This window comes from Balaenoptera ricei, chromosome 16, assembly GCF_028023285.1.
Source record: "Balaenoptera ricei isolate mBalRic1 chromosome 16, mBalRic1.hap2, whole genome shotgun sequence".
NCBI classification, from domain to species: Eukaryota; Metazoa; Chordata; class Mammalia; order Artiodactyla; family Balaenopteridae; genus Balaenoptera; species Balaenoptera ricei.
Genome location: NC_082654.1, coordinates 33,492,489 through 33,514,058, shown reverse-complemented (window position 1 = coordinate 33,514,058; position 21,570 = coordinate 33,492,489). Strand labels below are relative to the sequence as shown.

At 40.5% G+C, this 21,570-nt stretch overlaps 1 protein-coding gene across 6 annotated transcripts in view; it reads left to right on the top strand.

Moving 5' to 3' along the window:
- PLCE1 (phospholipase C epsilon 1) overlaps nt 1-21,570 on the top strand; it is a 315,814-nt gene that overhangs the window by 158,277 nt on the left and 135,967 nt on the right. The gene's annotated exons all lie outside the window — the stretch shown is intronic.

Here is a 21,570-nt window from a genome sequence, read left to right as displayed (position 1 = left end):
CACTGTTCTTTTTTTTTTTTAATTTTTATTGACATATAGTTGATTTACAATGTTGTAATAGTTTCAGGTGTACAGCAAAGTGAATCAGTTATACATATACATATACACATTCTTTTTTTTTTTAGATTCTTTTCCCATATAGGCCATTAGAGAGTATTGAGTAGAGTTCCCTGTGCTATACAGTAGGTTCTTATTAGTTATCTATTTTATATATAGTAGTGCGTATATGTCAATCCCAATCTCCCAATTTATCCTTCCCCCATCCCCACCCCCCACCTCCTGCCACCTTATCCCCTGGTAGCCATAAGTCTCTGCTCTTTGCCAGGTCTCCCTGGCTATGGGCTCAGAGAAGTAGCATCTTACGGGACACTTGAAAGGAGGTATCTAGAGGCTGGAGGCTGCCCCTGTGTATGGTTTTCCTTAGGACTCATGCATCAGGCCACTCATTAATTCATTTAACAAATATTTGTTGAGCATCTTCTATGTGCCATGCACTGTGTTAGGCCCTGAGGATAAAACAGTGAATAAGACAAAGTCACCTGATAGTGGAGGAGATGGACAGGTATACATGCAACTTTAGGACAGTAAATAAATGCTGTAGTTGAGATAAGAACAGGATGTAGGGGCTCAGAGGGAAGTCCCTGTACCATCTTGAGTGAAGTCTGAGGTTTCTAAAACCATTTTAGAGCCTGGAGAAATGTGAACATCTATTTAACCAAGGAAAACATGCCCTCACCTATATTATGATGCTTCTGTTGTTTCAGCTTCATTCTCTGCTTATATCATCTCTCTTCCCTCCAGAGTAGAAAAGATACCAAGCATTTATTCCTGGGATTGGGCACCATGTCTACTAAGATTGTTATAAAATGTAGTGTTCAAGTTAGAATTTGTACATTTTTATGAAGATGGATGGATTACTCTTTACAATAAAATTAAATGAGATTTTTTTCAGTGCGTGCACCTAATCCTTTTGAGTGTTTTAAATTGTTTAAAGAACAAAAACCTCATTTAAATGAGCTATGAAAATTCTTGTCCATGGGAACATTTATAGAACATAATGGAAAATGCTTATAATTTGTTTATAATAACATGTGGGTCAGTAGCAAATATTTAAGAGGAAAAAAAAGAGAAGATCTCAGGATAGTCTGAGTCATTATTTAAACTTCTGTCGGAATTGAGTCTTAAAACCAAGAAACTTAACTAGCACAGTTAAAGTAGTAAGAGGGCATTTTAAGAGTGTTTAGTTTTCAATGGACTAAATTCTAACAGAAGATTTTACCATCTTCTGGAAGGTCTAAAATGTTTTGCCAACTGGAAATATGTACATATTTGGTATTTTAAGTTTTTTAGCTCTGTATTTCATTATAACAACAAACTTTTTAGAAAACAATTTCTATAATATTAATCCCATAAATGATTCTATGATGGCCTGAACAAATGGATGCTTCAACCCCTCTGAGACTCTACCTGTGAATTTTACAGTCACCAGAAACACCCTTGGTAACAGTCGTGGGTATTTTACCCCAGTTTATACGCAGAACCACATTTTTACATTAATAAGCAGACATCTAAAATCCATTTCAAGCGGATATCGTTGTGGGTGATCTGAGAACATGGAGGGGAACTGAGAGCATAAAAACTTTCAGAGACTCTGGCAACTCACAAGATCTGAGCTTATGGACTGCCAACTCTAGAACCAAAACCTTTAACTGGGCTTAGTGGGGCAAAGCCAGCATTTGGTCCCAAGTCTGTCTGATTCCCAATCCAAGTTCTTAACCATTAGGAAACCCTCCAATTTTATCTCCCACTCAAATCTCAGCCTGTCCTGAGCATGTGTGTGTGTGTGTACATACATATATAAGTACAGCTTGGAACCCCCAATTTGAACACAGGTCCGTCTGACTACAAAATTGATCACTTCTCTGTGTACCTGCTGCCTCCTTGACCTAGAGACCTCCAAGGACTTCAAGGCTATCTCAGGCATTCTTTGATATGGGTACCTATGGGGGTAGGTGGAAGGCTTTTCCCTTCTACAGCTGAGTCAGCAGTCATAGCACAGAATCAACCAAATGGGAGAGGAAGTCTCAGAAAATATTTGTTGAGTGAATGAATGAGTAAATGAATACCTGCACACAACTCTAGGCTAACACACAGTTACCTGTACTAAGTAAAACCAGAAAAGCACGTTTGAAGCCATCTGATTTGAACCTGTGAGCATCACCAATATCTAAAGTTAACTTACCAGCAATGGCTATTTTTCAAACATCATTTACAAAAATCATTTGGGCTGGTCCCAGCCCTGCTCAATATGTGACTAAAGGTACATGGCAGAAGACAGACCATCTGAGAGCCACACAAGGCATATCTGATCTTCACTGGCCTCTGAGCAGAAAAGTCCTGCCCTATCCCACCGTGAGACAGACAGCCATGGAATGATTTCTCTCTAGTCTGGTTCTGTCACTGCGCTATATGCCCTCATACCCCTGGGCCTGTTGGCAAGTGCTCCTTAGGGCTTTATCTCTGCAAAGTGGACCCACACTGTTGTTGAGAAAAGAGAAAGGGGTAAAAAGGAGAGGCTCCAGTCTCTGCATTAGCCCTGCTTTGAAGGGTCTGGGGTCTCTTTCCTGAGCAAAGAGATGAGGGCACCTCCATTCCACAGCCCTCGCGCTGAGAGAGGAGCCCCTATTTTCTCTCTGTCTTTGGGGAAGGCCCTCTTCTCTGTGGTCATCATACCCCAGCACACCAAGAACAGGCTGCTAGTGGTTGAAATTCAGTTACCTTGCAAATATTAAACACCTGCACTGCCAGGTATTAAGAATAGAACAGACATTTTCCCTACCCACATGGAGATTAAAGACAAGTAGGGAATCATGTAATTACAAAAATAAATGACAAGTTGTGGCCATGGTACATGCTACCAGGGAAAGGGCCATGACTGTGTGAGACCCTCTAAAAGGGGGATTAAACCCAGGCAGAGAAGGCAATGATGTTTCCATTGAGGGCTAAAGGTCCAATAGATATTAACTAAGAGAAGGGGAGCTGGAAGAGTGTTGGAGACAGAAGTAATCATTTGTGCAAAGGCCCCATGGCAGCCGGGAGTATGGCAAGTGTGAGGTTTGAGTGGAGAGTGGAGATCTGGAGGGTTCCTCAGGAAAGTCTGGAGAACTCAGAGTGACAAAGGCTAACAGGTATTGGGAACTCACTGTGGGCCAGGCACTCTGAGAAGTGTTTTTTTTGTTTTTTGTTTTTAAATATTATCTAATTTAAGACTCACATTTTTACACGTGAAAAAACTAAGCCACAGAGAGGCAAAACAAACTACCAGATAGTACAGGCTCTTGTTAAGGGCTCCTGTCTGTATCCCTAGGAGCCATGGAAAACCATCAGAGGGTTTTAAACAGAAGAAGAGACACAATAGGATTTCTCTTTCAAAAGGATGATTCTGACAAAAATCAACTAGAGATGCCCACACTTACACTGCCTCTCTAGCCCTCTTTACCCCCAAATAAAAATGTTTACATTTAAAACCGTCGAGGCTATTGAATCTGAAAACAGATGATATTCTGAAAGAGAGACGCAGCTTGTATGAGCTATAGTGCTGTGTTGTTGTTCTGAGGAGGTGGGCAAAGGAGGAATAACCTAGTAACCCAGCTTTCTCTACTTTCTGGGAACTGTATCCCAAGAAGTTTAGAAGACAGGCTATGGTGTGGACTAGAAAGGGGGATTGAAGACACTCCCCCCTGCAGGCCCAGGGGGACTGTTAACACTCCCCCACCCCAAGCCAAACTCACTGAGTGCTGAGTCATAGCAGTGTCTTGCTTTGACCAGGAGAGCAAAAACTCCCTTGTGGGCCAAATCCAGACTATGTGGCTTTTTCTTTGACAGCTGCAGTATTTTTTTTACATTAGGAAATTTTGCATTAAAATGTAGAGTTCTGGCTTTTCTGACACCTCTGGGCCACCATTCTCCCTTGGTCCCTTGCACTGGCCCTGATGCATGCACACCCCCAAGCAAGACACACCAGCTCGCTCTCCCATATACCTGGCGCCGCCACTGGGTTGTCTCCCTCCCAGCTCAAGTCTCATTTTCTCACCCGTCTGACCCTGCAGACAGCTACATTTGTGTGCCCTGGATGGTATGCTAGGGAGGATTTCAGTTCATGGGTTTAGGAGGCTGGGCTGGAAGCAGGAAAGTCTTCTTTGAACCGGCTTCTGCTGGGGGTCTCATTCCAGGCACGAGATAAAGTACAGGGTGGGAAAGAGCACAGCGCCTGGGAAACAATGAGGAAGTGATTCTCAGCAATGTTCTGTGGGCGGATACAGTGAGGCGTAAGGCTAATTTGGTAGATGTGGTCACAATTTGGAGAGAACAAGGTGAAAGTTTGGACCTAAAGCATTAGAAAGCCATCACAGGCTCTTAAGCAGGTTGAATTTTAGGAACGAGAGACCAACAAAAACATGGTATAGGTCAAGAGCCTGGAGGTAGGACACCCTCGGAAGGAGGGAGAGTAGTAATTACAAACTTGCATGAGTATTCCCGGATCAGGAATGGTGCACTCAAAATAAAGGGCCAGAAGCCAGTGTGAACCCACGCAGTTTTCATTGGCACGGGGCAGTGCTTACCGGAAAAAGATTGGTCATGAAAATTTAGCATCACAGGGAGAAAAATGAAATGTAATAAAAATTACGTTTGGTTAAGAATGGAGGCATTTTTACTATGACACAGCCCCACTGTGAAAATCTCTGCATCCGTGCCAAAGGGTGGCGCAGTTGGCTCAGCCCATGGGGCTGGGAGTGGGGCCTCCTCGGGCTTCCATAAAGCACAGATCTTGCCCAAATGTGGAAAACCTTTAGGGACATGAAAACCATGAGGGATCCATAGCCCTGATTTGAACCAAGCAGAATAAACAAACCCCTGCCCAAACTGGAACTCACTGGACGCCTTTCAGAGTTATCCAAGGGAAAAGGCTGGAGGCCTCAAGGGTCTTCAAATGGGTTAATGTCTTGTCTCACTGATTCACTCCAGTCTGATATAACTGCGTGCTCTTCGGTCTTTGTCCTTTTTTGTAGTGTCTCTCAACACCTCAGTTGCAAACCCAGATATGAATTGTGTTCTGAACCTAAAACATATACAGTTCCTTTTTTTTTTTCTGCTAATGGGATGTTAAAGCCCAAGTTAGAGCATCTGGAAGTGTGTTTCATGTTCAGGAACTGGGTTGGAAAAGTTCCAGAGAGCATTCACATTTTCCATAGACAGGGTTTTGGTAAGTTCCCAACCTCTTAAGCTCTTACCCTGTCTCTAGCTCACCTCTAGGAAATATAATGTAATATAACACACTATGAAAACATTTGCTGAGTGCTGGCCATGGCTTTGTCCTAGCCAGGGATGAAAACAATGAAAAAAGGCAGTGTCCTTCATCTCTAGGAGTCATTGATTTAGTTGACAGAAAGACTGATATTCGAATATGTGGTTACACTGTACTGTGACACATATGAGGCAAAAATTAGTGATTAAGAGTGTGCACTTTGGTGACAGACAGACCTAAATCCCAGATCTACAACAGACAAGCTGTGTGACCTGGGGCAGATTACTTAACCTTTCTGTTAACTTAACCTTTCTAAGTTTTATCATCCTGCCTGTAAAATGGGGACAATGCAGATACTTGCCTCAAAAAATTATAACAGGATAAAATCAATGAACCTAATGAATATAAAGTGATTAGCACACTGTCCAAAACAAACAGAAAAAGGTGGAGATGGAGCAAAGAAGACATTCCAGAAATAGCAAGAACAGAGGCTTAGATCAGGATGGTTCTCGGGAGGGAATAGCAAGGGGTCAGGTTTGGCAGGAGGGAGGGAGCATGGAGGGGACTGTGGGAAATGGAGCTGGGGAGGGTGCCGTCGTCTGGAGGCCATCTGGAGCTGCAGGTGGCCCCTGGGTCAAGGCAGACCTCAGGAGAACGGGGGTCCAGACAGAGCTATTCCTGGCTCTTGCCCTCAGAGCTCATTTCTCCCATCCACCCCCATCCCTTCCCACGATTCCAGGCTGCATCAACCACCAACAGCACCTCACCTGCCTTGAAGGTCTCTCTCATCTTCCCGGTTAGCTCAGGTGGATCATGCACAGGTAAATTCCTTTTTCTCCTTCTCTGCCTCAGCCGTGAGAAAATTGGAATTTTTAAATGCAAACTCTTCCTTTAAAAAAAAAAAGAAAAAAGAAAGGATAGAAGGAAATGAGGGAGGAAAAAGAGACAGAAGAAGGGAAAGGGAGGGAAATGGATAGGGGATGGGATAGACATACAGATGTACAGTAACAAGACGTGTTCAGCAAAGCACAGACTTACTACCTCATATATCAAAAGTGGGTCACAAAGATCAGCCTTGCCAATGGATTCCATTTGAAGGACTTCCTGTTCTTCTCTTCCTTGCTTCTGTCTGAATGTCTGGACTTGGAGAGATTACACTAGCTATCTGAGGAAGAGTCTGCTTGCTGACATGGATGCCACATCCCTTCCAGAACCTTCTCATCTCTCCACAGTGGGGGTAGGGGGGAGCCCAGGTCTTAGATTCCTTTGGCCTTAGGCTGTGTCACATTCCTTTGTGTTTATCAATCTCTCCATCTGTTCATTCAGTGACAGTTACTAAACTCTCCTCTCTGCAGGCGCCCTGCTGGGAGGAAGTTGCAGATAGAAACATAAGCTATAGGAGGTCCAAACAACAGTACTACAGACTCTGAAAACAGCACCAAGAAAGGACCAGGGCTACCCAGAGCACCTTTGTATCACATATATCATACCCAAAGGTGACTGCTTAGTGTTTAACTTGGACATAAATTCTGGTGGTATTGTTTTGTTTTTTTTTTTAAGATTTTTTTTTTAATTAATTAATTTTATTTATTTATTTATGGCTGTGTTGGGTCTTCGTTTCTGTGCGAGAGCTTTCTCTAGTTGTGGCAAGCGGGGGCCACTCTTCATCGCGGTGCGCGGGCCTCTCACTATCGCGGCCTCTCTTGTTGCGGAGCACAGGCTCCAGACGCGCAGACTCAGTAATTATGGCTCACGGGCCCAGCTGCTCTACGGCATGTGGGATCTTCCCAGACCAGGGCTCGAACCCGTGTCCCCTGCATTTGCAGGCAGATTCTCAACCACTGCGCCACCAGGGAAGCCCCTGGTGGTATTGTTTTTTAAGAAGATTATTCTTGTACCTTTATTACTTTGGACCTAAAAGCAAAAAGCCTGCATTGCTTTAAAAATATTGTTATTAAGACTAATTTTTTCTACTGCTCAATTTAGTACAAATTAATGAGAAACCATGTATTTATGAAGTGACCTATGGGGGAATAACATAATTGTAATTTTGGCTCCTATGTTGAAAATGAATTTTTGATTATATGATTATTCAGTCTCTCTGAACCTTAGTTTTCTGTATCCACAAAGTGGAAATAATAGGCTTATCCTATAAATCAAAGCAATGTAGAGGCATTCAATTTGCTGACTCTAAGCCATTTATAAAACTGTAAGCTGCTGTTGTTACTGCTGCAAATAATTGTGATGGTAAGTAATGACTATGACTGTGGTCCTGGGTGTGGGTTTGTGAAGCCAATGGGCTTATTTTCTGCTATATCTGGATGCTTCTTTCCCTGTGGCCACCCTACTTACAATGAAACTCCATCAAAGCAGTGCTTCTCAAATAGTAATGTGCGTGTGAATCTCCTGGGGACTTTGCTGAAATGCAGGTTTGGATTTACTAGGTCTGCGGCAGGGACTGAGATCCTGAGTTTCTAGGATATTCCCGAATGATGCAGCTGCTGATGACCAAGACCCTCATGTTGAGTAGCAAGACTCTAGATTACCTCTGGAAGCCTCCTCAAGGGACCTTTCTGTATCTCATGGCTTCTGTGTCACACACCTTTGCCTAAGGAGAACTAACTCATCCTCTGAGGGCCAAAAGCTTGCATGCCAGGCCTACGCCTGGTCTTGGAGCGGGAAGCCCACCTGCTGCACACAGAACAAGAGCCCCATCCTGCTGCAGCACCCTTTGGTTGCTGCCACACAGAGGAGGCAGCCTTTTAAAAAATGTTCTCCTGTTTGTTTGTTCCACTTCCCCTTAAGCTCTAATCTTTGGCTCAGAAGGCATCTTCAAAGCTTGGTGTGGTCAGTTCACCAGCCTATTTGAGTCCGTCTTTGAACCCTGGGGCACTGGTCTGAGCCAATCAAGTCCCCAGAAAATGGATTTCTAAACCCAAAGGCACTTGCCCTATTTCTAAGAGCTACACGCAACTCATCCAGTGCGAGTAATAGAAACAATAATAACTATCATTTATTGAATCAGGAACTACATGCCATAAACTGTTCTAAGTGCTTTAGCAACACCAGCCCTCTTGCAACTGAAAATGTGGTCCCAGAACCAGAAGAAATCTTAGACCCCACCGAGACCTCTTGAATCAGAATCTGCATTATTTTAACAACAAAATTCCTAGGTAAAAATCCTGGGTTCAGTGCTAGCTATGCCACTCACTAATTGTGCAAACACTCTTTTCTCCCTTGCCTTCTGTCCTCAATCCCTTGGTCTCATTCAGTTTCAAGGTCACCTTGAAAAGACCCCAGGTCTTTCCCATTGACAAAGATGTTTGAGAGTTCTCTTTGGTGCCCAGGATTGGTGGTCAACAACTGTAAGACTCACTCAGAGTGGCCAGAGAGGATTTTTCCTTCAGAGAGAGCAAGGGTCCAGTTGGGTCCCGGTCCCTTCAGGTGAAGAGCTTACAGAGTAATTAGATATGATCCACCAGCTGTTAAAAAATAGAATCTCTTTGTATCATTTATATTTATATCTGTAACTGTAAACAAAAAGGAAGTCGCCCTGAAAGAAATAGCAGACCAGTAAGTAATTGGGCCTTCAACAGAATGAAAAGCCACATGTCTTATGTGTATTAATGACCTATTCTCTCCCTTTGCCAACTCTCACGTGCTTATAAACAAGTAAATAATAACACATTCCTTGGGCATATGACAACCTCCCCAGAGTTCATGTGGAAACATGTAAGTCTTCTCTTAATGGCCCAGCCACTATACTGAGTGTTTTGTGTACCCATCATGTAATTCCCAAAGCAACCTGGTGAGGTAGGCTCATGATCCCCATTTCAAAGATAAGAAAACTGAGACTTAGGGGCCATAAATTGGTACCCCTACAAATTCCAGTTGCTTAAGAAGAGCTTGAGAAGGGGGAAGATAGCTGGTGGCTTTACCCTCTGTTGTCCTGAGCTATTCCCTTCTGGCCCCCAGCTTGCCTGCCCCAGTCCACAAACCAAGGCCCTGTGGTTAGGCTAAGTGGGTGTCTCTGTTTTAAAAGGCATTTGGGGGACTTCATAGTGATCCCACCCCCTTCCAACTTCAGAGGTTTGCCAAAGTATTTGTCCCAACCACACATGATATTTCACTTCTAAGGAGTTTAAGAAAATTGATTTTCCCCATCTTCTTGTTTCTTTACTGGTGTTTTGTACTCCTTCCAGCTGGGAGTTCACAAGAAGCTGAGCAGATGGCCTGCTCCACTCTGAGAGATTAATTACAGGGTTAAGCAACTAGAGAGTGGCTGAGTGGGATTTGGACTTTGTTCTGTCCCACTTCAGAGCCTGGGCACCTGAGCGCTCTCCCGCATTGCATGTGAAGCCTAGGGCTCCTCCTTCACCTCCTCCTTACCACATGCCTCTGGTGGGAGGCGTGAGAATGAAGGTGCCCAACGCTCCCAGGCATGCAGCCCTAGTTTGCACAGTCAGAGCTGGCAGCACTCCGGCTCAGGGTCACGGATACAGAGGCTGGGCAGTCTGAACTGTTTATGTCCAGGTATGGGCACCAGTACCTCCTTTGTCTCTGCTGCTCTGACAGAGGATGACAGTTGTTATTCCAGGTCCTATGACTGTTTTATACCGAATCAGAGAGGAACTGACCTCAGGAAGGAATTATGAGGTCTCTCCCAGACATGATGAAACCAGTGTGTGTTTTCTTTCCACATTTTATTGGGCTGGCTCCGCCCTTCTTCCGCCTCCCACTGCCATCATGGACATCACTTCACAGAGCCAAATGGCCTTACTTATCCTCTAGGCTTTGGCCTAAGAAGTCTTTTGTGAGGATTCCTCTCAGTATCTCACAGTAGAGGACAGTCAAGAGGCTGATGCAGATATCCATGCAGGTGGGAATTGAGAGAAAGCAGTGAAAATGGGATGGAAGGGCCTAATTCTGGAAATAACTGGTGGATGAATGGGTGCAAACTCAGCCCAGGACATGGAGGAATAACAAATGCCTCCAAGATTTTGGATCTGGGGAAGTAAAGGTGGTGCCCTAAAAAGAAAGGGCAAAGTTAGATCCAATTTGCATAGCTTGACTCTGAGATGCTGGGATGTTCACGTAGACACTCCCAATAGAAGCATCAGGATTGGAGCTGAGCGAGAGGTCAGAACTGGAATTACACATTTGCAAAGTCATCTGCTTAGCTGTGATGGCTGCAGCTTGAGATGAGCTTTTCTAGGAAAGAGAGGTGAGAGAACTGAGACTGTGGAGTTCAGGCTCAGGAGCTGCGAGGAGACTCAGAAGCCAGTGCCGTTGCTGGAGAGGTAAGAGGAGAGCCAAGATCGTGTAGTGTCCTGAGCCAGGACTCAGGGGAGGGTCCATGGTGTGGGGCTTAGACTTGTAGATTACCAGGCTCCCTCTACGTGACAATGGCATGGTGATTTTAATGCACCAAATCATAATGTCCTCAAATCTATCATTAGCCACTTTGGCATAGTTTTGTTTTTGTTTTTTTCTTCCTGTTAAAGGTGGCTTTGACTTTGTCAGCAAAGATCTTCTACTTAAATCATCAAACATAGTCAAAAAGCCATTAATTGCATAATTAAATACAAAGCAGTTCCTGTACAGCCTTGTCCACTACTAGATTAGATACATCCCATAGGTTGAATTCACATGGTAAGTACCTACTGAGTACTTGACTTGAAATAGCATTTGGTCAACAAGTGGGACACGGTGAATCCTAATGCCTTCCAGGTTTTGGTCCCATTTTAGTTGAAAAGGGGAAATGAGTTTTGAGTTTGTGCATAAATTTAACTCTGGTACCTAGAGTACAAGAAATGGTGAAGAGAATGGGCTTTGGAGTCAAATGAGTCTAAGTCAGAATCCTGGCATCACTACTTAACTACCTGTGAATATTTAGGCAAGTTACTTAACCTTTCTGCGTTTCTTCAGCTGTAAAATGGAATACTTAATCATAGTCAGGCCAGAGTCACTGATAGGACTAAAGGAGATACTTAATAAAACGTTAGCAAGTAATGCTGTCAGTACCATTAGTATTGCCTTTTATGGGAAAAAAAAAATTCCAGGTCAGTATGTGTTTTTCTTATTAAGTGACTTTGACCTACCCAAAGTCTGGTACAGGTCAGTTCTGCAATAATATGTTCTAAATCAGAAATAACACGTACCAGTTTTCTTTTAAGTCATAGAGCTATTTTAATTGATGCTCATATCGTCACAGGTTGAAAATGTGATTATAATAACAAACAGTAATAAAGAGTGCATTTTCAACATGAATTTTTAAAATATATATTTCCTTTCTTTAAAACAAACATAATTTTTAAAAATATCAGAGTGTTTGTGATTTGGAGTCATGGTTACAGCCATGTCCCAGTTTGCCCTCTGTTCTTGTCCAATGTACAGGTCCAAGTTAGGGTCAGAACTGCAGATAGACAATAAATGTCTGCTGGGCTCATACAAAGCTCTTCTCAGTTAGACTGTGCTTACACACACAATATATTAATATAAAATGAATGTACAGTTAAGCATATGAAAATCAAAGGAATGCACTATATTAATAGAATAATGGATAACAACCACATGATTGTCTCAATAGATGCAGAAAAATCATTTGACAAAACCCAATACCCTTTTACAGTAAAAACACTCAACAAAATAGGAACAGAAGGGAACTTCCCTAACCTGATAAAGTGCATCTATGAAAAACCCACAGCTAACATAATGCATAATAGTGGAAGACTGAGAGTTTTTCACCTAAGATCAGGAACCAGACAAAGATATCCATTCTCACTACTTCTATTCAACATTTTATTGGCAGTTCTAGCCAGGGCAATTAGGCAAGAAAATGAAATAAAAGGCATCCAACCTGGAAACAAAGAAGTAAAACTATCTCTATTATCAGATAACATGATCTCGTATATAGAAAAACCTAAGGAATCCACTAAAATACTATTAGAACTAATAAATGAGTTCAGCAAGTTTGCAAGATACAAGCGCAGTCGTATTTTTGTACACTAGCCATGAACAATCTGACAGTGAAGTTACAAAAACTATTTCATTTACAACAGCATCAAAAATAATAGAATACTTAAGAGTAAATTTAACAAAAGAAATTCAAGACTTGTACACTAAAAGCTACAAAGCATTGTTGAAAGACTTTTAAATGACCTCAATAAATGGAAAGATCTCCTGTGGTCATGGATTTAAAACTTAATATTGTTAAGATGGCAATACTCCCTGAAGTGATCTACTGATTCAGTGCAATCCCTATCAAAATTCCAGCTGCCTTTTTTGCAGGAATTAATAAGCTGATTGTAAAATTCACATGGACTTTCAGGGACCCAAAATAGCCAAAATAATTTTTTTTAAATAAAAAGTTAAAAGGTTGGAAGACTCACATGTCCAATTTCTAAACTTACTACAAAGCTACAGTAATCAAAACAGTGTGATACTGGCATAAAGACAGACATATAGACCAATAGAATAGAATAGAGATCCCTTGCATGTATGGTCAAATAATTTTCAACAGAGGTATCAAGACCATTCAATGGGGCAGTTTTTCAAAAAAATAGTGCTAGGAAAATTGGCTGTCCACATGCAAAAAATGCATTTGGACACTTGCCTAACACTATATATAAAAATTAACTCAAAATGAATCAAAGACCTAAAAATATGAAACATAGGGGGCAAGCATCATGACATTGTATTTGGCAATGATTTTTGGATATGACACCAAAGGCACAGTCGACAAAAGAAAAATGGGCAAATTGGACCTCATCAAAATTAAAAATTTTGTGATATTCAATATCTTATAATAACCTATAATGGAAAATAATATGAAAAAAATATATATATATAACTGAATCACATTGCTGTACACCTGAAACTAACACAATATTATAAATAAACTATACTTCAATTTAAAAAAAAACTTTTGGACTTCCCTTGTGGCACAGCAGTTAAGAATCTGCCTGCCAGTGCAGGGGACATGGGTTCGAGCCCTAGTCCGGGAAGATCCCACATGCCGCAGAGCAACTAAGCCCACAAGCCACAACTACTGAAGCCCGCACGCCTAGAGCCTGTGCTCCGCAACAAGGAAGCCACCACAATGAGAATCCCGCACACGGCAACAAAGAGTAGCCCCCGCTCACTGCAACTAGAGAAAGCCCACGCACAGCAATGAAGACCCAACACAGCCAAAAATAAACAAATTAATTAAATAATTTTTTAAAAAACTTTGTGTATCAAAGAACACTATCAATAAAGTAAAAAGGCAACCCACAGGATGGGATAAAATATTTGCAAATCATATATATAATAAGAGATTAATATCCAGAATAGATAAAAAACTCAACAACAACAAAACAACACAATTCAAAGATGGGCAAAGGACTTAAATAGATGTTTCTCAAAAGAAGATATACAGGGACTTCCCTGGTGGTGCAGTGGATAAGACTCCACGCTCCCAATGTAGAGGGCCTGGGTTCAATCCCTGGTCAGGGAACTAGATCCCACATGCATGCCGCAACTAAGGAGCCCACGTGCTGCAACTAAGGAGCCGACGAGCCGCAACTAAGACCCGGTGCAACCAAATAAATAAATAAATATTAAGGAAAAAAAAAAAGAAAATATACAGATGGCCAATAAGTATATGAAAAGATGCTCAACATCATTAGTCATTAGGGATGTGCAAATCAAAACAGTAAGATACCACTTCACACTCACTAGGATGGCTATAATTAAAAAAAAAAATTAAGGAAAACAAATGTTGACCTGGATGTGGAGAAATTGCCGGAGGAATGTAAACTGGTGAAGTCCCTGTGGAAAACAGTTTGGGCATTCCTCAAAAACTGCTAAACATAGAGTTATCATGTGACCTAGCAATTCCATTCCTAGGTATTTACCCACACAAAAGTTTTTACACGAATGTTCATAACAGCATTATTCATGATCGTCAAAAAGTGGAAACAATGCATATGTTCATCAACTGATGAATGGATAGACGATATTTGGTATATACATAAAATGGAATCTTATTTAGCCATAATAAGAAATGAAGTACTGATTCATGCTATAACACTGACTAAACTTGAAAAGATTATAAGTTAAAGAAGCCATACACAAAAGGCCACATGTTGTATAATTCAGTTATAGGAAATGAACAAAACAGGCAAATCCGTAGAGACAGAAAATAGTGGTTGTTGGGGGCTGATGTGAGTTAGGCCATGGGGAATGACTGCTAATGTGCAGCAGTGATAAAGATGTTCTAACACTGACTAAGATGACAGTTGTTCAACTCTGTGAACATACTGAAAAACCACTGGATTGTACACTTTCAAAAATAAATTTTATGGTATGTGAATTATATATCTCAATAAAAAAAGAATGGACATACATAGCTCAGCAATATTTTAGCATGAAAGGATTTAACTCTTGAGACTAGTCTGACGTCTCGATGAAGTTTGCTGATAATGCCAATCTAGAAGGGATACGAATGTTCTTTTCATAGAGGGAAGAGATGCAGAGCTAAGAACAGCAAATTTGGGGTGGGTAGGGGATGGCTTTTTTTAAACTGGGGAATCCATTACTACAATGTATGGCAAGATGTAATGGATATTTCTTTTCATATGAATAAATGAGGATTTTTTGAAAATGTTTGATTATTGGTGGGCACCACACCAGAGGGTACAAGTTGCAGGTTATAAAAACAAAGCAAAAGTTTCCATAGCCTGAAATGGTTTGATATATGACTAAGTCTCTCCATCTGGCTTCTAAGATCAAAGGCCCCAGAATTCCTTCTTCCTCTTTCAAATGATGAATTCATGATGATTAAAAACAGCTAACTACTGAGAGCTGAATATGCACTAAACATTTTACATGCATTTTCTCATTTTAATTTCCCTATCATCACGGTGACATGGTTGTAGAGAACTTACCCGAGGTCATGCCACAAGTCAGTGCCTGAGCTGGGCTGCAGCCCCACACCTGTGTGACTCGCAGGACCTCACTCATAACCCCTGGATTATACTCTCTGTTTCCCTGTTTTCTCCTTCTGGGGGAGATTCCCCCCAAGAGTTTACAGCACTGGAGGTTCTAACCACACCAAGTAGGGGAGACAGTGGAGTAGAGAGGGAATACCCTGGACTGGGAGTTGGGGGCCAACTTTGCCAATAATCAGCTCCATGACCTTGGGCAAGAAGCTTGACCTCTCAGAGGCATAGTTTCCTGATTTGTAAAGTGTAGAAAATTTGTCCCAACTATCCCTGAATGTAGTCCTTCCAGCTCAAGCATTTGGTCCAAGTCCTGCTTCATTTACCTACCACTGGGAAAACATCTGATTGTCAGTTGTATAGAAACACTAAAAGGAACAAATCCTTCAAGTCACTGTAGGGTGGTGATTTGGGGAGCCTGGACTTTGGTGTTAGACTGACGTGGCACTGCTTCCATCACTAATCTCAGGGTGATATTGAGCAAGTTCTGTAACCTCTGTCCCCATCAGCTAAAATGGGTATAATAGCATAGGGTGCTATGGCATAAAGTGTTTGTGAGGACTGAGTGAGACCTCTTTAGGGAGCTTAGTGCAGTTCTTAGCATACAGTAAGTAGTGGTTATTATATATTTAATAATATTATAATTTATTTAGTGTTATTATTATTGATGGTTATACTTATAAAATAGAGACACAGAGTCCCTTAAGGGTAATTAGCATATGTTTAGGTAGCTCAACCAGATCAGACTCTGGAGTTCAGGTGGCCTGCTTGGGCTCTGTTCTAGAACCAGCCACATCTACTGGGTTGGCCGTCAGCAATGTGCTGCTGGGTACAAGGGCATTAGATTGTCACTGACACTCCAGAGTTTCCCTCCTATTAACTTGGAGTCAGTAATGCCATTTTCCTCTTAAGCACGGCATCTTATTATAGCTTACCATGTGAATTTTGGCTCAATTAATTTTGTTTACCCAAAATCATCAGAAATAGATTGGTGATCAATGAGAGAGACTGCTAAAACATTTGGTTAATGTGCCGTGAAAAGAAAAATTACTGCTCCCTGGAAATTTCCCAGTGTGGGCAGGGAATTTTTCTCTCTTTCAATGTTATTGGAAACATAATAAGCACATATAATGATATATTTACAAATTCTATCACAGTTTTATTTCTAACAATAAAAAATAGTTAAACATAACATTGACTACTAAAGAGCCATTAAGATCCAGTATTAGAAAACTAGTTTTAGAGTTGGGGAAATGTGCACTATAGAGTAAGTTGGGTTTTTGTTTTTGTTTTAAGTTTAGAAAAAAAGTATGTGTTCTGATCCTAATTTTGTAAATGTTATGTATATATATAGAAAAAATGTGAAATACTACAACAAAAATATTAGTAGACATTATCTGTGGGTGTAGGATTATTGATTATTTTAATTTTCTTCTTTATATGTCTCTAAATTTTTTATACTTTCACAGTGAGCTCATATTTCTTTGGAAATCAGGGTGCAGAGTTACTTTTTATTAATAAGAATTCTGTCAGATTTTTTTCTTCTAAGAGGCTCTTCAGTCCCATAAAGAGTTTTATCTGAATATGGCTTAATTCTCAATCTAGGCATATTGGTTTTTTCTTTTTTTTAAAGTAGACTTAGAAATAATATGCTTCATTGATTTTGTGAACTTGTAAAATCATGCAGTTTTGAGTACAAACCAGACACATTTGTTGCAAGATTGATTGTTACTCTGAAAACCAATAACAGATAATGAGAAAGAATCACCAGTTAACTAACCTTTCTCTAAATCCATTACTTCCCTGTTGAAAGCAATTTTCAACTCTGCCTGAGATTGTGTCTTTAAGCCAGCTCTGAATCTTTCATAAAATGAAATCAACATCCTTCCTCTCCTGTCTTATCTTATATAATTGGAATTGTCTCACTCAAAGGCTACTAAATGTGGAGTTGATGAATCCAGTGCTTAAGTTAAAAAAATAAAGGGATTGTCTGCAAAATGAATTCAAATCAAAGAAAAATGTATAGAGTAGATATAATAAAAGTTTTTCCTACTTTCTTCCCTAATTGTAATTTGAAGAAACTTTTTAAAACCAGTATTGCAATATTTGGAAAAGATCTGAGCAGCTCAAATGCCAAACCAGTTTGTGCCCATGAGAAGATTAGAATTTTGTTCCTTGGATGAATTTTTCAGATACCATTTTGATTTTTTTTTAATACTGTCAAACCTACATTAGAAAAAAGTTCAATGAAACAGAACTGTGCAATATATAAACACTTTCATTAGTCTGGTGCGTACTAGACAGATATACAATCATATACCTACATTTATAAAATTCTTTTTCCTCCAATAGGTTCATATTCCATTGTTCCCAACTTGCTTTTTTTTCACTTAAATTTTCAATTTTCGTACCTATGAATTTACCTCACTTTGTCGGTATTTTTGCAAGAATTTCTGTCAGATAAAATTCCAGAAGTGGAATTGCTAAGACAAAGGGTATGCATGTTTAAGTTTTTGTTTTGCCTTCCAAGAAAGTCTGTGCCCATCACACCACCACTTACAGAGAATGAGAATGAAAAATAACATTTCAGAAGCAGAGCTATGTGGCAGGTTCTCCCAAAGGTTTTACCTTTGTAAATATATACATACATACATACTAAGCTACCATCAAAATATAATGCAAGTACTATATTCTATTTTTCATTAAAGTCAGATTCCTGTAAGGTATAATCCTGCCTAACTTTTCAACCACCTCTCTCCCTACCCAGAAAAGACTGTGTGTGTGTGTGTGTGTGTGTGTGTGTGTGTGTGTGTGTGTAACAGAGAAAAACAGAGAAACAGACTCAGCAGGAAATCAAGGGAATCCTTCTCTCCTGCAGAAGATCTCTCAAAATGTTGACCATAGTAGATGGTAGACTTTTGGAGTCAGAGCTGAATTTTAGTTCCAGCCCCATCTCTTAGTAGCAATGAGTCTTTAGACAAATTGCTGAACATTTCTGACCCTCAATTTGTCATTTATAGAATGTCACGCTTGCCTGACAGTGTTCTTTGTAAAAATTAAAATGTTTTACTTCGTACAAAGGGCTAATAAACAGTGAGGCGCAAGAGCTAGGTGAGTAGCTCTTGTTGAGACGCCAGAAAAGGATTAGGGTGACCAAGCCAAGAGCATCCTGGATGGTAAAGTTTTGAAGACTTTTGCAGAAAGACTTGAGGAAATAACATTCCAGTTAAAATATGCTATGTAATACTACACCTTTCCAACCTCCATCCAATATCTTCCCCTCCCCCACCCATATTATAGTAGTGTTTATCAGTCTTCTCTCCTAAGATGTTCAATATCAACAAGGATCTTTTCTTATTCGCTGAATCCCAACATCAGTGTAGTCTGAAACAAAACCTGGCACATAGTAGGCACTCAATGAGTGAATGAAGGAATTTCTGCTTAACCTTACTTAACCCCATTGAGATGTATTGGCAGCTAATAAGGTTGGCCCCTGGACACAGAGCACATCCATGGTGACTCAGGCTCAGCTTGGTGTAATGCCGAGTACTGGGCAAGGAGCCAGAATCTTCCCATTCTCTCTCAGCTTTTACCAGTTCCAGGGCTGACCACTCACAAACTGGATTCTTCAGCAAATCTCGTAGCAATTTAACTCAAGCTTTATGAAAAATATGGATAGCCATGCCAACCTATCATGGCTCCCTCACATTATGTAAGAGATTTTGTGAGATTACTTGGTAAACTCTATATTTGCGTATGAGACACAGCAATAAAGACCTTTTGATAGGGACCAAAAGGCAAAAAGAGAAATCCATGGGAAGTGGCAGGTTTTGCTGAGCTCTAGGCCAAGCCCGAGGCTCTGTGTGCTGTGATAGTATATGCCCCTCGTGGGATTTATTAAAGGCTCTGAGAAGTCCTGCAGTTAAAATAGAAAAAAAGAAAGCTTGTTTAACTTTGTTTAACCCAATATGTCTCTAAATTATTAACCAAGGAACGGTGTTTTGCATAAATTCAGTGTTACACACTTTGGAAAATACCCGTTTAAAGCATGGGAACATTCTTATGAATTTATAAGAAGGAAAGGAGAGGGCACTTTTGAGTTTCTATGTGCTCCATTCTAATGTAGTTGTAACGTAGTGATTGACATGATGGTTCCAGGCTGAACAAAGAAGGGAACTGTCCATGCTCTAGGGTCAAATCCTTACCTTTGGAGTTTGAAGAGTTCATTTTATCAGATCACTGCAAGTAAGCAAGCACAAGAAGTTGATTTATACTAACTGAAATCACTTGAGATTCATCTAAAATCCAGAATGACAATGTGATATTCTGCCGCTACATGAGGTTATATGCGGAGTGATCAAGCACACGAGCTCTGAAGTCAAAAAGACCCTGATTCAGATCCCAGCTTCCTAGCTTACTATTTTTGTGACCTTATGTGAGCCTCACATAATAATGCTATCTACCTCCTAAATTAATCCATATAAAGTGCTGAACTCGGTTATCAGGGAAATAGAACTTGAAGACACTGTGTCTCACAGTAAATTTTGCTAGGCTGTTAGAGGGTCTAGAGATACAACCCTATTCTACTGTAGAATAACTATTAACTGGAGAACATGGGGCTGAGAGCAAACATTGACGGTAAATGAGATCGATAATTATATTCACCAGAAATTTTCTAAAAATTCTTTCACAAGAGAAGAACTACGGTTGCCTGTGGGATTAATGAACTTTGCTCCACAAATAATGAGGAATGATCAGGGGTCACAGAGCTCCTGGGTCTTTAATCCATCATAGAGTTGCCCATGTTGCAGAGAGGGATATCTGATGGTGACACACCTGAGAGTTGGGGCAACGTGGCCTGTGAATAGGAAAGAGGAGATTAAAGGGGAGCTCAGCAAGAGTGAGAGAAAGCGGGAAGTATTTTTAACAGCTGCTGTTTAAATGTGGAACTTGAAGAACACAAAATATGTCCCAAAAAGATTTCTGGGATGTTTCTTTGTGGTGCATGATACAAAATCCCTGAGTAATCCTGCTTTAAGGAAACCTACACTAAAGGTCTACATTATGTTTCAAGGTTTCTAACCTCAGATTTGTGTTTCCTTTGAGTATGATGCCGTGCTTATATTGAGACACATGGGGCCACTACATTTATTCGAGTTACACCTACCAGGCTTCTTTTTCTTCTTTTATTCAAATTTGTTTAGGTCTCCTTTATTGCTATTTCCCACAAACCACTAGATTCTTCTTCATTCATTGTAACATCATGTGATTCATGTCTCAAGATACATTGTGATTTACAATATATCATCTTATGTTATTTACATATTTTATTACATTATCTCTTCTCTTGCATATTAGATAAGCAGCTGGTTCATAAGATTTGGGAGTTACTTTTATTTCTTTCACAGAGAGCTATGCTTTGAAATCCTGTCTTAGAGCTGGTTAATTCTGGGAAGACTTCCTATATATGACTAATTCCACTGTACATAAATTATCAGTGTCAGAAACTGCAATCTGCCTCTGTCATCATTCAGGCTACATTCTGACTCAATTTGGGGGAAATCTGGTCACTTTCTCAACCATTCAGCAAGTTGGAGAGTGAAGCCACGTAGGCTTGATTTGAGTACCTGCCTTATTTTAATTATTTTCAAATATGAGCTTAGAACCAAATATGATTTGGTATTCCAAATTAACACTGTGATCTAAGAACCAGGAGCTCCCAGGACAGACGTGGTTTCCATTTTTCTGTTCCATCCACGACCTTATTGGTTAATTAATTTGAACGGACTGTGTGGCCTGATTTTTGGATCAGAAGATATGGTCGCCATACTCACAGAGGAAGGAATCAGGGAAAGTAGACTAGCCTTTAGGGAAGGTACGTAATGAAGGGTAAGGCTAGTTGGAGTTTAAGGGATAAGGGAAGTTTTACTGGTTTGTATTTAAGAATAAGGGAAACTAATATCTGTGTAGGCAAAGAAGAGTCAGTGGGAAGAAAGGGATTGAAGGTGGAGATATCCACTGAGGCAAAGTGAATTTGTGCTAAGGGAATAATTTTGAGCCTATGAATGAATGTCTTTGGTAGTTCTATCTAATGCACTCATTAATTTCCCTCTCGCTACCACCTTCTTATTACCAGTTGTGGAGCAGGGAATGAGATTTATTTATTGTATTTATTTAGATACATCTCCTCATTACCTATTTCTCCTTACTTGTATAGGTGGTTCTTTCCCTGCACACCTCCAGGTAAATCTCAGTGGAATCAGAGTCTTTGAGGGCTGAATA